We start from the raw sequence: 14,591 nt of genomic DNA, 5'->3' as shown, positions 1-14,591 counted from the left end.
GGTTCTCATGCAAACCTTCTTCTTTCAGAAAGCCATGCAAGCCCCCCTTAAAATTGCCCGAGAGTAAAGAGACTAAATCAGGGGCAAGGATTTCTCCCCAAAAGGATAGGGTGACATCTGAAGGTCAAGAGGAGAGCTCACAGCTGAGCAACTGAGGAACCAAAATCAGGTCACCAGCATATAGAGATGCGCCCTCTGGTGGACACAGGAGATATATCACTCCTGAGTCAGCTTGTGTTCCAAACTCCAACCCATATCCCTCAGGTTCCCAGATTATAACAAGGTTCTTTGCACAGCGTCTTAATTTCATTTTGCATATGACACTTCATACCTCTGCAAATGACCAAGACAATGTAAATTTTCTGATGCTCATTGAAGTAGTCTATTCACAGTATGTGGTAGTGTCTGCACTGAATTGAACACCAAAGTAGGTTGGGGCATAGTAGAACTTTTCACGCTATCAGTTACCAAGGTTATGTGCACATAATGAATCATCTATGATACACCAATAAACATTATGAACTCGGTGAAATAAAGCATTTGTAACTTCTAAATGTTATTTTAATTACATTAACTATTATTGATTGATTTGTGAAAAGCAACTAGGTATAGGTTTCCTTGTTGAGTTGGTCATCAGTTCCACATGAAGCCAAAAGTTGGCTTTCCATGATTGGTCCAGTAGCCAAGTGTGTTTACTTCCCCACACTAAAATTAAAGTTTGTGGCTTTCTTCTTGCTCTCTCTCGCTCTCTTACTCTCACTCTCTACCTCTCTACATCTCTCTCTCTCTCTCTCTCTTGCTCTCTCTTATTTTGTACATTATGGTTGGTAATATGGGCATAAGAGGTCATAGTGTTTTTTCAGGGTGTTCCATATTTTATCAAGAAGGCAAGGCTTCTTTTGTTTTTTAACTGGGTGAAGACTTTGGGATGTGGATGTAGGTGCAGAGTCAACCACACACTTTAAAAATTAATTAAAAATTTTAGAAAACATTGTTACCTGAAATGTAGAATATTCCACATCACTCAGAATAAGAACATCTTATGAAACCACAGGATCTTTCTCCTCTACCAACTCTCCCATAATATGCAGCACAGGATCTTTGGCACACAGCCACATAAGACAGAGTGGAGGTGAGTATACCCTGTGACAGATAGCAACATCTGTGTGTCCTCTTACACATGGTTGTCCCACACCAAATTTTTCTACTATCCCTTGGGTTGTATGGAGAGCCTTATCAATATCTACACAAATACCCAACTTTCTAAGCCCTTCATTCCAAGGGACTCTCCCCTTTACTTGGGTTGCGGTGTGAGAGATAATACTGAAAGTCGTAGAGCACTTACAGAGCATGGATGAGACTCTGAGATATATCCCCAAAATAGCATGACCCCGGGTACCTTCAATATGTAACCAATTGCCACAGAACTGTGCTGCACAGCAGTCAGAAGAGCACGGCCAGCCAGCACCACCAGACTCAATTCTAGAAATTACCTCTGTGTGCCACCTGCAATGCCCAAGGCCGTGTTCTCTTTTGAAAAGTGAAAAACATCTGTGTGGTTGGGGGGCACATTCTTTGGCATCTTGAGACAGATAAGAGGCACATTATAAGGCACATAACGGACCCTGTGACATTAAGAAAAAGAAAAAGATTGTGGTAGAGTGGCATGAGCTGCAACAGCCACTGCTCAATCCTGTCACAGCCCTGTGGCCATGAACACACTCAGTGTGCTGTGTCCTTGTCCCAGGCACTTCCCCTCCAGGTTGATAGGATGGTACTACATGCCATGCTACAGGTAATGTCATCCTCTCATAGAAAAATCTGGAGCTCATGGCTGTTTAATCTCCAAGGCAGCTAGGGAAATCCCCCGTGGCCTCCCTCTCGCCAAACTGAGTCAGTGGCCCATGCCATGGGTAGACAAAGAAGGAAATGAGGGCCAAGCTGGTTGGTGATCAGTTGCCATTTATTCCATTCTCCCCACATGCCTGTTTCAGTCTCACTAAATTCTCCATTCTAGTCTCACACTGGCCCTAATTCCCGTCTCCTCCTGTCTCTCCCACCCATCTCTCCACACTCCATCTCGCAGCTTGATCTTTCTCTCTCCACATGCCTGATCCTCAACTTCCCCTACATTCTTCTTTCTCTATTCCCCTTGCTTGTCTCTCTGTGCTTCATCTTGCTACCTTAGTTTGTCTCTCATCTTTCCCCAACTGTCTCACATTGGCGTAGCCATACACCCTGTCTGGTAGCATATGAAAACGTTTCCTTTGAAGGGAGAAGGCAGATGGAATAGAGAAGGAATCAGTAATAAAATGATGGTTGGAGGAACCAGTTGTGATGGGAGATGCATGCGGAAAGGAGATAATGGACCAAACATGAAGACCTCTCGGTGTCTATGTTGCAAGCCTAATGCCCAAAAGTAGAGAGTATGGGGAATATTGTCTGCCATGGAGGCAGGGGGAGAATGGGAAAGAGGGGTATACCCGGGATATCGGTGGTGGGGAATGTGCACTGGTAGAGGGATCAGTGTTTGATCATTGTAAGATTGTAACCCAAACATGAAAGCTGTAACTATCTCACAGCGATTCAATAAAAATTTTTAAAATTTTTTAAAAAGAAAAAAAAGAATATCTCAGTTTCTATTTTAAATTCTTTTCTTAAAGGATTATGCTAACCCTTTCCCTCTCTTAGTGGAAATATTTTGAGCGTGCTAATAAAATTTATTATGTATCTAATTATGCACAAGCTTTGTATCACTTCATTTTGTAGCATATAGACCAATATATTTTAATCACTGACTTTAGTGGTGTTTCAAAAACGAAAATATAAAATATATAAGGCTATCACAAAATTAAGAGACTATTTAAATGTTTAATACTATTGCAAAACCTGTATTATTTTTTGAAAATATCCTTCAAAAGTGTTGAACAGCTCTCCTCCAAGATGTAATCCCTGTGGCCGCATGTGTGTGCGGCTTCTCCGATGCTGATCGACCATGATCCGGAGGTCAGCTAAACTACTTTTGGTACCAGCAGCTTCTTGCAGAAATGTCTCTAGACTGTGAACTAAGCCACGGCTCCATGCTGCCCCAGGAGGGAAAAGGTTTTTCTCTCTTGGCTTTTTTTCCTTTTCGGGTAAGGACGGTGTGGCCACCGCCATCTTATAAGGACCATTAAACAGGTACGAGCTTGTTGCAGCGGGACGTGAGGGTGATCTCGGGATGGGGGCGATACCAGCAGGCTCTTTATGCAATTTGTATGCTTGATGCAATTTGCACACTTGATGCAATTTGCTTGCGCGCTTGATGCAATTTGTTTGCTCTTGATGCAATGATGCAATTTCCGGCATAAATTTCCCTGGACTTAGTTAATAAATACTAAAACATTGAAATCCAAAAACCCAGGGCCGCTATTGCAGCTGCACAACTTCATATCTCTTCATTCTCAACAATGGAAAACTAATTATAAAATTCTTCCTTTTCAGCAGGTTTGTTTTTGGGAGAGGGTAACTCCAACAAAAATAGTGAGTTTTGTGTTGAAATATGGAATGTAATCAAGGTAAAGAGAAAGTAAAGTGAAATTTATCAGCTAAGTAGGCGGTGGGGTGGTGGGAGGTATTCTAGGGTTTTTGGTTATGGAATATGTGCACTGGTGAAGGGATGGGTGTTTAAGCATTGTATAACTGAGACTTAAGCCTGAAAGCTTTGTAACTTTCCACATAGTGATTCAATAAAAAGAATAGTACATCATATAGGATGCTTTTCTTTCATGCAGTCAACCGGGATTTAATCTTTGAAGCCCCATGTGGTCCCCTGAGTACCATAGGAAATGATTCCTGAGGGTAGATTCAGGAATAAGCGCTAAGCATATCACTGTATAGAACAAAATTTAAAAAATAAATTACTAAAATTAAAACTAAAAAAAAAAAGTGTTAAACAGACCTGCCATAACTCCTTACACGCTTGAGGGCCACATTGTTTCAATATTCCTGAATCCCAAATTGACATTGTGACAACACAGACAATTTTTGCCTGAAAAACTAGAACGTGTATTGGGTTAAAAAGATACTATAAAAAGGTCACGAATAAAAAGACCCCAAGGCATATCATAGTCAGAATGATGGATACCATGGATAGAGACACAATTCTGCAAGCAGCAAGGACAAGGAAGGAAATCACATACAAAGGAGCACCCCTCAGATTTACGGCCGATCTGTCAGAAGAAACCCTCCGAGCCCGAAGACAATGGTGGGACATAGTGAAAAAACTCAACGAAATGAATGCCTCACCAAGAATACTTTATCCGGCTAAACTCTCACTCAGACTCGAAGGAACCATACACTACTTCTTGGATAAACAACAGCTCAGGTCCTTCATAGACTCAAAACCAATCTTGAAAGAAGGTCTAAAGGGGCTACTGTAAGACAAGGAGGAGCCCCATAAGAACAAAAAATCCCACAGAAAGATGACACAAAACCACATCACAATAATCTCTCTCAATGTCAATGGCCTAAATGCACCTATCAAGAGACACAGAGAGGATAAATGGATCCGGAAATTAAACCCAACATTCTGTTGCCTGCAAGAAACACACCTGAACAAACAGAGTAAACATAGACTCAAAGTCAAAGGATGGAAAACAATCATCCAAGCAAACAACCCCCTTAAAAAAGCTGGAGTGGCCATCCTGGTATCCGACAACATAGATTTTAGGATGAAACGTGGGACAAAACTGTTGGTGCTCACTGTGTAGTGAAGGTGCAGTGGATGTCCTACATATAACATATCAATGTGAGGTGGGTGCTTCACTTTTATTAAGCGAGTCTGAGTTTCCAAAGATGGTATTATACAGAAACTTGAGGCTTTCTGACAATCTCTATTGGTTCGACAAACTTGGGTGACTTCAATTGCTTTCCAGGCAGGTAACATGTATGCAAACGCTTATTGAAATTATTTCTGTAGGAAAACCACACATCTGTGAGACTGTGATTGTTACAGCACTCAGCTGAACCACCTAGTCGCTTGTACTGGGAACCATCTAGTCACTCTAACTGGGAAGCTTAACTGCTGTAAAGTTGATGCGCTTATACAGTAACCAATTTGGGGCTCATAGAAGATGGTATCTAGACACTCATTCCAGTCTTGTACATTAGTAACAGAACAATCCTGTAGATGGGTGATAAAGTCTCCCACAAAAAGGCCTCTAGGTTCAACGGCAGGCGAGTCCTCAGCCATTTCAGTGATAAGCACCCCAACTCCAGTGTAGTAAAATGGCAGGAGAATTACAGGGAGGAGAACAAGAGCTAAAATACCCAGGAGTGCAAGGACAAAATTATGCCAGATACCTGCACAAAATATCCTTAGTTGCTGGACTGGTGATATAAGTTGCAAATTAGTGGTGAACAGATCAACAAATGCTCCCGGATAAATGATAAAGAGAAAAATTCCAAAGCCATTAAAGCGAACTTGTTCCCTAATAGCTGTTATTCCATGTCCGATTTCATGTACAACACCGCTAATGAGGACTGCAGCAAAGAAATAGGTCAGTTGGTTGACGGGTAAATTTATACCAGGAACCACAACTTGTAGAACTTGCTCATTGTTAAACGAAGAAGATGAGAAAGAGAAAGAAGAGGAAGAGGAAAAGGAGGAGGAAGAGGAGGAAGAGGGAGTGTCATTCATCATTTGTGCTAAAGTCTGCATCAGCGTTTTTCCCAGGAGGAAAAAAGAGCTGAACATGACAATCATGCCAAACACCATTCCAAAATTGAACCATTGGTAAAGCACCCGCGCTTTCCTCCGTCAGCAGCTGTAAAAGGCAGGATTGAAAACAGCAGTCTGACATCTTATGTGAAAAGGGGAGATGCTCAATCTATTGTTTTCCAGCCAGTCTTCATAAGAATTCGTAAAATACACAGAACCAAGTCAGCCAGGTAGACGACAGTCCAGCCACCCACACCACCACCAGCAGCAACACCGGAATCATTGTGGCTGCGGCCGGCAGGCGAGCCCACGCAATGCTGCTCCCAGTGAGCCACAATCAGCCAGCCTGGTGGCCCCTATGGCCCCAATTTCCGCGCCAGAACCAATCGGGACCCTGCTTTAGGGAGTGCTAGGAAGTAAGAGCAGCTAAGGCCTAGGTCCAGAGAACAGATGCCCAGGAGGAAAGTATCATTTAGAGTCAAATGACTCCCACATAACAAAAGCATAGCATTTACTACTGTCTTCCTGTGTCCTTACAAAAGGACATTGCTGCGGAACCAGAGACAGCTTTAGGAATTGGGGTTCCAGCAAGTGCTTGCACCCATGTATGGAGACTGTGAACTAACTTTGGCTACATGCTGTTCCAGGAAGGGAAATGATTCATTTTCAAACCTAAATCTTCGCCGACTTAATTACTATAATACAGAAATTGTAAACCACGCGGCTGCTATCGCGGCCGCGCGACATTTTATCTCTTCATTCTCATCAGTGGAAAACTTATTATCAAATATTTCCCTGTTAATAGAGCTGTATTCTTAGGGGATAAATTCCAACAAAAATAGTGAGTCTGTTTTGAAACTCTAACAACAATAGTGAGTTATGTGTTGAAATCTGGAATGTAATCAAGGTAAAGAGAAAAGGAAGTGAAATTATCACTCACGTACGGGGTGGGTTGGGGGGTGAGAGGTGGGATGTATACTTTTTTGTTTGTTTGTTTGTTTTGTTTTTGCTTTTGTTTTTGTTTTTATTGGTTGTGGAATATGGGCACTGGTGAAGGGATGGGTGTTTGAGCATTGTGTAACTGAGATATAAGCCTGAGAACTTTGTAACTTTCCACTTGGTGATTCAATAAAATAAATTTTAAAAAAAGAAAAAAAAGGACATTCTTCAAATATACTATACAAAGAACTTAAGGAGAAGGGAAAAACGATATTTACAAGTCACCTGAGCACAAAGAAAGAAGTTACAAATAAGCCAGAGGAAAGGGAGCACTGTGATGGGAACAACCCAATAAACCTAAACTACCTGAGGCTATATAATCCTACAGGCATGGTCACAAAACAAACCAAAAAAAGTGGGGAGGCTCAATTTCTTCAATTGTAACCATATTACTAGAACTGAAGACTTGTTGTTTTGCTCTATTTTACATAAATTTTTTTGTTTGATGATCACTGCCACTGTCACTGTCATCCTGTTGCTCATCGATTTCCTTGAGGGAGCACCAGTAATATCTCCGTTGTGAGACTTGTTACTGTTTTGGGCAAACCGAATATGCCACGGGGAGCTTGCTTGATGATAATTTTTTTAAATGCCAATGATATAGGTTTAAATGATGTCAATTCTAGTTGTGAGATATTGTAAGTCTCTCTCTAAATGTCAGATATTTGTTGGGGCCCAAAGAGAAAGCATAGTGGGTTGGGCATTTGCTTTTCACCCAATTGACCCAAACTGTCAAAAGGTCCTCCAAGCACTACCAAGAGCAATTCGTGAATACAGAACCAGGAGTAAATCCTAAGCATTATTGGCTATGACCCCAAAACAAACCAATGAACAAATAAGTAATCAATCAATAAAATGTTAGATGTTTGAGTGAGAAAGTTAGCCTCTGAGATCATTCTATCTGGATTGATGCCTACTGTAGCTGCAATGCCTACAAGAGGCTTGTGCAACTGTTCTGCTGGAAAACGGTGCTGACCCCAGTGTTGCAGAGTCTGTTCTCCACGAGGCTGCCTTGGATCCAATCACATAAGTGAAAGCAAAGTTTCTTTCTTATAATACAGCCTATTCCTGCATGGGAAACATCTCTCCCAAACTAAGAGGGGCAGGGTGTTGGAATGAAGGGGGAGTGAAACAACAGTCAGAGATATTAACAAATGTGTGAAAGTGCATACAAATTGGAAACCACATACAATGAAGGTAGACAAGTAAGCCAGTGAAATTTCTGGAAATATATATATGACCACCCCTATCATTAGAATGTTATCAAATGACTTGACCATTCTACCGCTTGTGAGGGAAACTTACATTAAAACTAACAAAAACTAGGAAACCAATGTTTCTGGCAGTCCTTTGCATTAAAGCAAACAGATTATCAAATAGCCCAAATGAGCACATTCAGCTGAACAAATAAACAATATGCAATATGTTCATGTAGTGGAATATAATTCAGCAAAGAAACTTGGATTTTTACTATGCTTAGTCCAACTTATCAGCTGGAAATGACAAATTGTATCAATTTGCCCAAATGTGCAATATATGCAAAATATGGAACAAACCAACAAGAGAGTCAATCTTTAGATTTTGAGACAGCTTGGGGTTAGCGAAGGGGAAGAGTAGGGGCATGGGTGGAAGTAGCTAATTAAGTGGAGGTGGATGGAAACTAGATGTGAGGTGACAGATACATACAGTCTAAACTGAAAGTAGGTGTGAAGTCACACCCTGAAACTTCTGAAGGTTGTAAACCAGTGTGAACTCAGTAGCGGAATAAACTACTGTCCCATGCCACATCATTCTTGGGCCAAGAAACATTGTATAATAAAATTTAAATAAAATATAGGAGGTGCGAAGAACCATCATTTTTTTTAATGCTTCGTTGTTAAATATCCATAACAGGAGAATTCAAAAGGCTTGAACATGGATTAGTGATTTCCGTGGTATGAGTAGGGTGAGGTAGAATGAGAAGATTCACTAATGGGCTTGAACTTTCTTTCCAGAAAGATGACAATGTTGTAAAATTAGATTTTGGTGTTGACTGTGCAACTCTGTCAATTCTTGAAGCACAATTGAACTGAGCACGGTAATTGTGTTTATATGGATTAGTAACAGGTTACATCATGGCATAGCTCTTAAACACACCCAGTCTGAGATGGAGGAGCCATCATTGGCCCTGTTCAGTGGGTCTGTGCTCAGAGTCACACTCAGACAGTGCGGTCTCCTGTTTCCTGTTTTGACAGGTTATCATGGGGAATCACTTAGACCAGGGCTGGGTTTTTGTCTCATTTCCCCTTGAGTCTGAAGCACTGTGGCACTGTTCATACGGTCATCCAATGAAGAACAGTAATAATCTGCCTCATCCTCAGGCTGCACGCCTGAGATTGTCAGAGAGGCCTTGTTTCTAGATTGGGACCCCGTGAACCGATCTGGGATCCCGGTAGGTCGAGTACTTCCTATCATTACAGTTTTGGGGGCAGCACCAGGAATCTGCTGGTACCATCCTGCAACATAGGTACCAACATTGCTGCTGGTTCCAGTACAGGTGAGAGTGACTGTCTGTCCCACAGACCCTGACACCGATCCCTCCTGCGTCAGTCCAGTCTGCGCCCAGGAGCCTGGAATGGAGCAATGAAGACACAGAGGTGAGACAGTTACTAGACACAGCCTGTTCTCAAAACAAAGCATTTTTCCACCACAGCAGCCCCTCAACCCTGATCATGGTCTCCCACAAAATCACTTCCCCAGGTTCCCACTGTCAGTCACCTGGGTACTGAGCTAGCAGGAAGAGGAAGAGGAGTGGAGGCCAGGCCATTGCTGAGACACCCTGGACTCTGATCTGGAGCTCACAAGGGAGACAACTGCACAAAGTCCCTCTTATCTTCCCCTGAGGGCAGAGCAGAAAGGAGCCCTTTATGCAAATTACTCCCTTCCCCTCTGCCCCTGGGCCTACATTTGGTGAAAGCTGAGTTGGAGGGGAAACAGGGGCAGCTACAGTGTGCTAGAGGTCACAGTTTCTAATCCCCAGTGAGTGCAGAGCTCCTGGTGATAGATTCAGAGCTGAGTTCCCCCAGTTGGCTCAGGGACAAGCCCACAGCGCCACCTGCTGAGTCAGATGAAGATCCACCACAGAGACCATCCAATGTGCCAGCACCATCACAAGTGTCAGCTGTCCACAAACAGATGCAACTGCTCTTAAGCTGAATCTTGGAGCAGATTCTGAAATTCCTAAATGTTCATATTCAGGAGGTTTATTATGCTCATAGGGTATGATCTGTAAACATCAACATCTGAGTACCAAGTGAAGTGTCAGGCCTAAAGCTCTCTGAGGGAAAAGGTATCAGCTTGATGAAGGTACTCAGGTACATTGGGAACTCCTCAACCCCTGACACTTGAGGGTGGCCTGTCCACAGAATAGATTTCAGGTTGTTTTCCTGGACGGATGCCTCTCCCGAAATGGACTCTTTCACTATTTACTGGGCTTGAGGTCAAGCAGGGGCACTTGACACAAAACAATCAGCAGCTGTCTATCAAAACATATGGGACGCAGCTAAAGCCGTGTTAAGGGGAAAATTTATAGCTCTCCAAGCATTCCTCAGGAAGGAAGAAAGGGCCCACATAGATAGCTTGACTTCATGACTCAAGACCTTAGTAAAGGACCAGAAAAAGGAACCCAAACCAGAACGAAGGAAAGAAATAATAAAAATTAGAGCAGAAATTAATGACAATGAAACCAAAAAAAACAATCCGAAAGATCAATGAAACAAAGAGCTGGTTCTTCGAGAAAATTAATGAGATTGATAAACTACTAGCAAGACTCACAAAGAAAGAGAGAGAGAGAACCCTAATAAATAGAATCAGAAAAGAAAAGGGGGACATCATAACAGAAACCAATGAGATTCAAAAGATCATTAGAGACTACTTTGAAGGTCTATATGCCACAAAACAAGAGAACCTAAAAGAAATGGATGAATTCCTTGATTCCTACAATCTCCCAAGACTGAACAAAGAAGATTGGAATACCTGAATAGACCCACCAATGTTAAGGACATTGAAACTGTAATTAAAAATCTCCCCAAAAACAAAAGCCCAGACCCAGATGGATTCACTGGTGAATTCTTCCAAACATTTAAAGAAGATCTGTTGCCAGTTCTTCTCAAGTTTTTCCAGGAAATTGAAAAAACAGGAAATTTCCAAAACAGTTTCTATGAAGCACACATCTCCCTAATACCAAAAGCAAACAAAGACACCAACTAGGAAAGAAAATTATAGACCAATATCCCTGATGAACACCGATGCAAAGATCCTCAACAAAATATTAGCAAATAGGATCCAACAGCTCATCAAAAAGATCATACATCACGACCAAGTGGGATTCATCCCAGGGATGCAAGTATGGCTTAACATTCAGAAATCAATCAACATAATCCATCATATCAACAAAAGTAAAGATAAAACCATATGATCATATCAATAGATGCAGAGAAAGCATTTGACAAGATCCAACATCTGTTCATGATGAAAACCCTCACCAAAATGGGGTTTGGAGGAACTTTCCTCAAGATAGTCGAAGTCATCTACCACAAGCCTATGGCAAGCATTATCCTCAATGGGGAAAACTAAGGGCCTTTCCTCTATGATCAGGCACAAGACAAGGATGCCCACTCTCACCACTCCTCTTCAATATAGTACTGGAAGTACTTGCGATAGCTATTAGACAAGAGAAAGAGATTAAGGGCATCCAGATAGGAAGGGAAGAAATCAAACTCTCACTATTTGCAGACAATATGATACTGTATCTAGAGAAGCCTAAAACCTCTACTAAGAAACTCTTAAAAACAATAGACTTATACAGTAAAGTTGCAGGCTACAAAATCAATACCCAAAAATCCATGGCCTTCCTATACGCAAACAATGAGGCAGAGGAAAGGGACATGAAAAAAGCAATCCCATTCACAATCGTGCCCCAGAAAATCAAGTCCCTAGAATCAGCTTAACCAAGGAAGTAAAAGACCTCTACAAAGAAAACTATAAAACGCTACTCCATGAAATAGAAGAGGACATGAGGAAATGGAAACATATACCCTGCTCATGGATAGGGAGAATCAATATTGTCAAAATGGCAATACTCCCCAAGGCATTATACAGATTCAACGCGATCCCTATAAGGATACCCAGGACATTCTTCAAAGAAATGGATCAAGCAATCCTAAAATTAATATGGAACAACAAATGCCCACGGATAGCTAAAACAATTCTTGGGAAAAAGACGATGGGAGGCATCACCCTCCCCAACCTCAAACTTTACTACAAAGTGGTAACAATTAAAACAGCATGCTACTGGAACAAAGGCAGAGCTGCAGACCAATGGAATGGGGTGGAATATCCCTACACACAACCCCAAATGTATGATCATCTAATCTTTGATAAGGGAGCAAGAGATGTGAAGTGGAGCAAAAAAAGCCTCTTTAACAAATATGCTGGCACAACTGGACAACTACATGCAAAAGAATGGGCTTAGACCTCGACCTGACACCATGCACAAAAGTCAGATCAAAATGGATTAAAGACCTCAACATCAGACCACAAACCATAAGGTACATTGAAGACAAGGTCGGCAAAACCCTCCACAATATTGAAGATAAAGGTATCTTTGAAGATGACATGCAACTGGCCAACCAAGTGGAAACAGAGATCAACAAATGGGACTACATTAAACTAAAAAGCTTCTGCACTGCAAAAGATACAGTCACCAGAATACAAAGACAATCTACAGAATGGGAAAGGATATTTACACAATACTCATCAGATAAGGGGTTGAAATCAATGGTATATAAAGCTCTGGTTGAACTCTACAAGAAGAAAACATCCAACCCCATCAGAAAATGGGGCAAAGAAATGAACAGAAACTTTCCCAAGGAAGAGATACGAATGGCCAAAAGCACATGAAAAAGTGCTCTACATCACTAATCATCAGGGAGATGCAGATCAAAACAACCATGAGATACCACCTCACACCACAGAGACTAGCACACAGCCAAAAGAACAAAAGCAACCGCTTTTGGAGAGGATGTGGGGAGAAAGGGACCCTTCTACACTGCTGGTGGGAATGCCGACTAGTTCAGCCCTTTTGGAAAACAATATGGACGATTCTCAAAAAATTAGAAATTGAGCTCCCATTTGACCCAGAAATACCACTGCTGGGAATATATCCCAGAGAGTCAAAAACAATATAGTCGAAATGACATCTGCACTTATATGTTCATCGCAGCACTGTTTACAATAGCCAGAATCTGGAAAAAAAACCCGAGTGCCCTAGGTCATGAACTGTGCATATAAGTGGATCAGCATGGAAAGTATCATGCTAAGTGAAATGAGTCAGAAAGAGAGAGACAGACATAAAAAGATTGCACTCATCTGTGGAATATAGAATATCAGAGTAGGAGACTAACACCCAAGAATAGTAGAAATAAGTACCAAGAGGTTGACTCCATGGCTTGGAGGCTGGCCTCACATTCTGGGGAGAGGGCAACTCAGATAGAGAAGGGAACTCAGATAGAGAAGGGAACACCAAGTAAAATGTGGTTGGAGGCCATGCGGGGGAAGGGTGATGTGTGCTGAATGTAGAGTAGAGACTGAACACAATGGCCACTCAGAGAGAGAAAACAAAGGGAATACCCTGCCACAGTGGCAGGGTGGGGTGGGGGGAGATGGGATTAGGGAGGGTGGGAGGGATGCTGGGTTTATTTGTGGTGGAAAATGGGCACTGGTGAAGAGATGGCTTCTAGAACTTTGTATGAGGGAAACATGAGCACAAAAATGTATAAATCTGTAACTGTACCCTCACGGTGATTCACTAATTAAAAAATAAATAATTTTTTTTTTTTTTGCTTTTTGGGTCACACCTGGAGATGCACAGGGGTTACTCCTGGCTCTGCACTCAGGAATTACCCTTGGCCATGCTCAGGGGGCCATATGGGATGCTGGGATTTGAACCCGGGTCGGCCGCGTGCAAGGCAAACGCCCTACCCGCTGTGCTATCTCTCCAGCCCCCAAAATAAATAAATTATTAAAAAAAGAGTCAGCAGCTGTCAAGGGAACATGAACATCTGGGTCATGCCCAGATCCCTGTCTTGGTACCTGGGATCTGAGGACGAGATAGAATCACTGAAGAGCCACAATATATTTTCATTAAAAATGTATTTTCCTTCTTCCCATGACCTTTTTGTAGGGTCCTTTTGGCAGCAACTGGAAGGCCCATTCTTTGTTACTAACCTTAAAGTGTGTCAATTATCATGTAGAATGAAAACTATGTCTTTTACTGGAGTATCTAGAATTAGGTGACTGTATTTATTTTTACCGAGATTCTCTCTTTTACAATGTTGTTAATGATAGCTTCACATGTGCATAATTCTAATACCACATTCATTACTAATATCACCAATCCCCACACAATAAACAATATCATCCATCCCCTTCAACCCCATGCATTTCCAGAAACTCATTTGATCTCTCATTATATTCCATTTCAAACTTTGCTTCTACTTTGCTGTGTTATCTTTAAGTTTGACTTATGAGAGAGAGAGAGAGAGAGAGAGAGAGAGAGAGAGCATTCTGTGTCCACCTCATCCTATTTGACTTCCTCAGCATAATATCCTCTAGTTTCATCTATGTTTTGCAGGCTGAAAATTGTGTGATTTTGACCTTTGTTAGAACTGCACAGTAGTCCATTTTGTATATATACTACAGTTTCTTAATCCATTCATCCAAAGTTGTGAATTTGGGTTGTTTTCACACCTTGGCAATTGCATGAAGAGTGGCAATAAACACTGGCATGCACATATCCTTTTGGATTCATGTTTCCGTGTTTTGCAGATAGATGCCAGGAAGTAGTATCAGT

The 14,591-nt window shown here is 41.7% G+C and overlaps 1 pseudogene; it reads right to left on the bottom strand.

The window, feature by feature from the left end:
• Positions 1 to 72: 72 nt before the first annotated feature.
• On the bottom strand, positions 73 to 5,984 carry LOC101557461 (membrane-bound transcription factor site-2 protease-like; annotated as a pseudogene).
• Positions 5,985 to 14,591: the final 8,607 nt, after the last annotated feature.

The sequence above is a fragment of the Sorex araneus genome, chromosome 9 (assembly GCF_027595985.1).
Source record: "Sorex araneus isolate mSorAra2 chromosome 9, mSorAra2.pri, whole genome shotgun sequence".
NCBI classification, from domain to species: Eukaryota; Metazoa; Chordata; class Mammalia; order Eulipotyphla; family Soricidae; genus Sorex; species Sorex araneus.
This window is presented reverse-complemented; position numbering and strand designations above follow the sequence as displayed.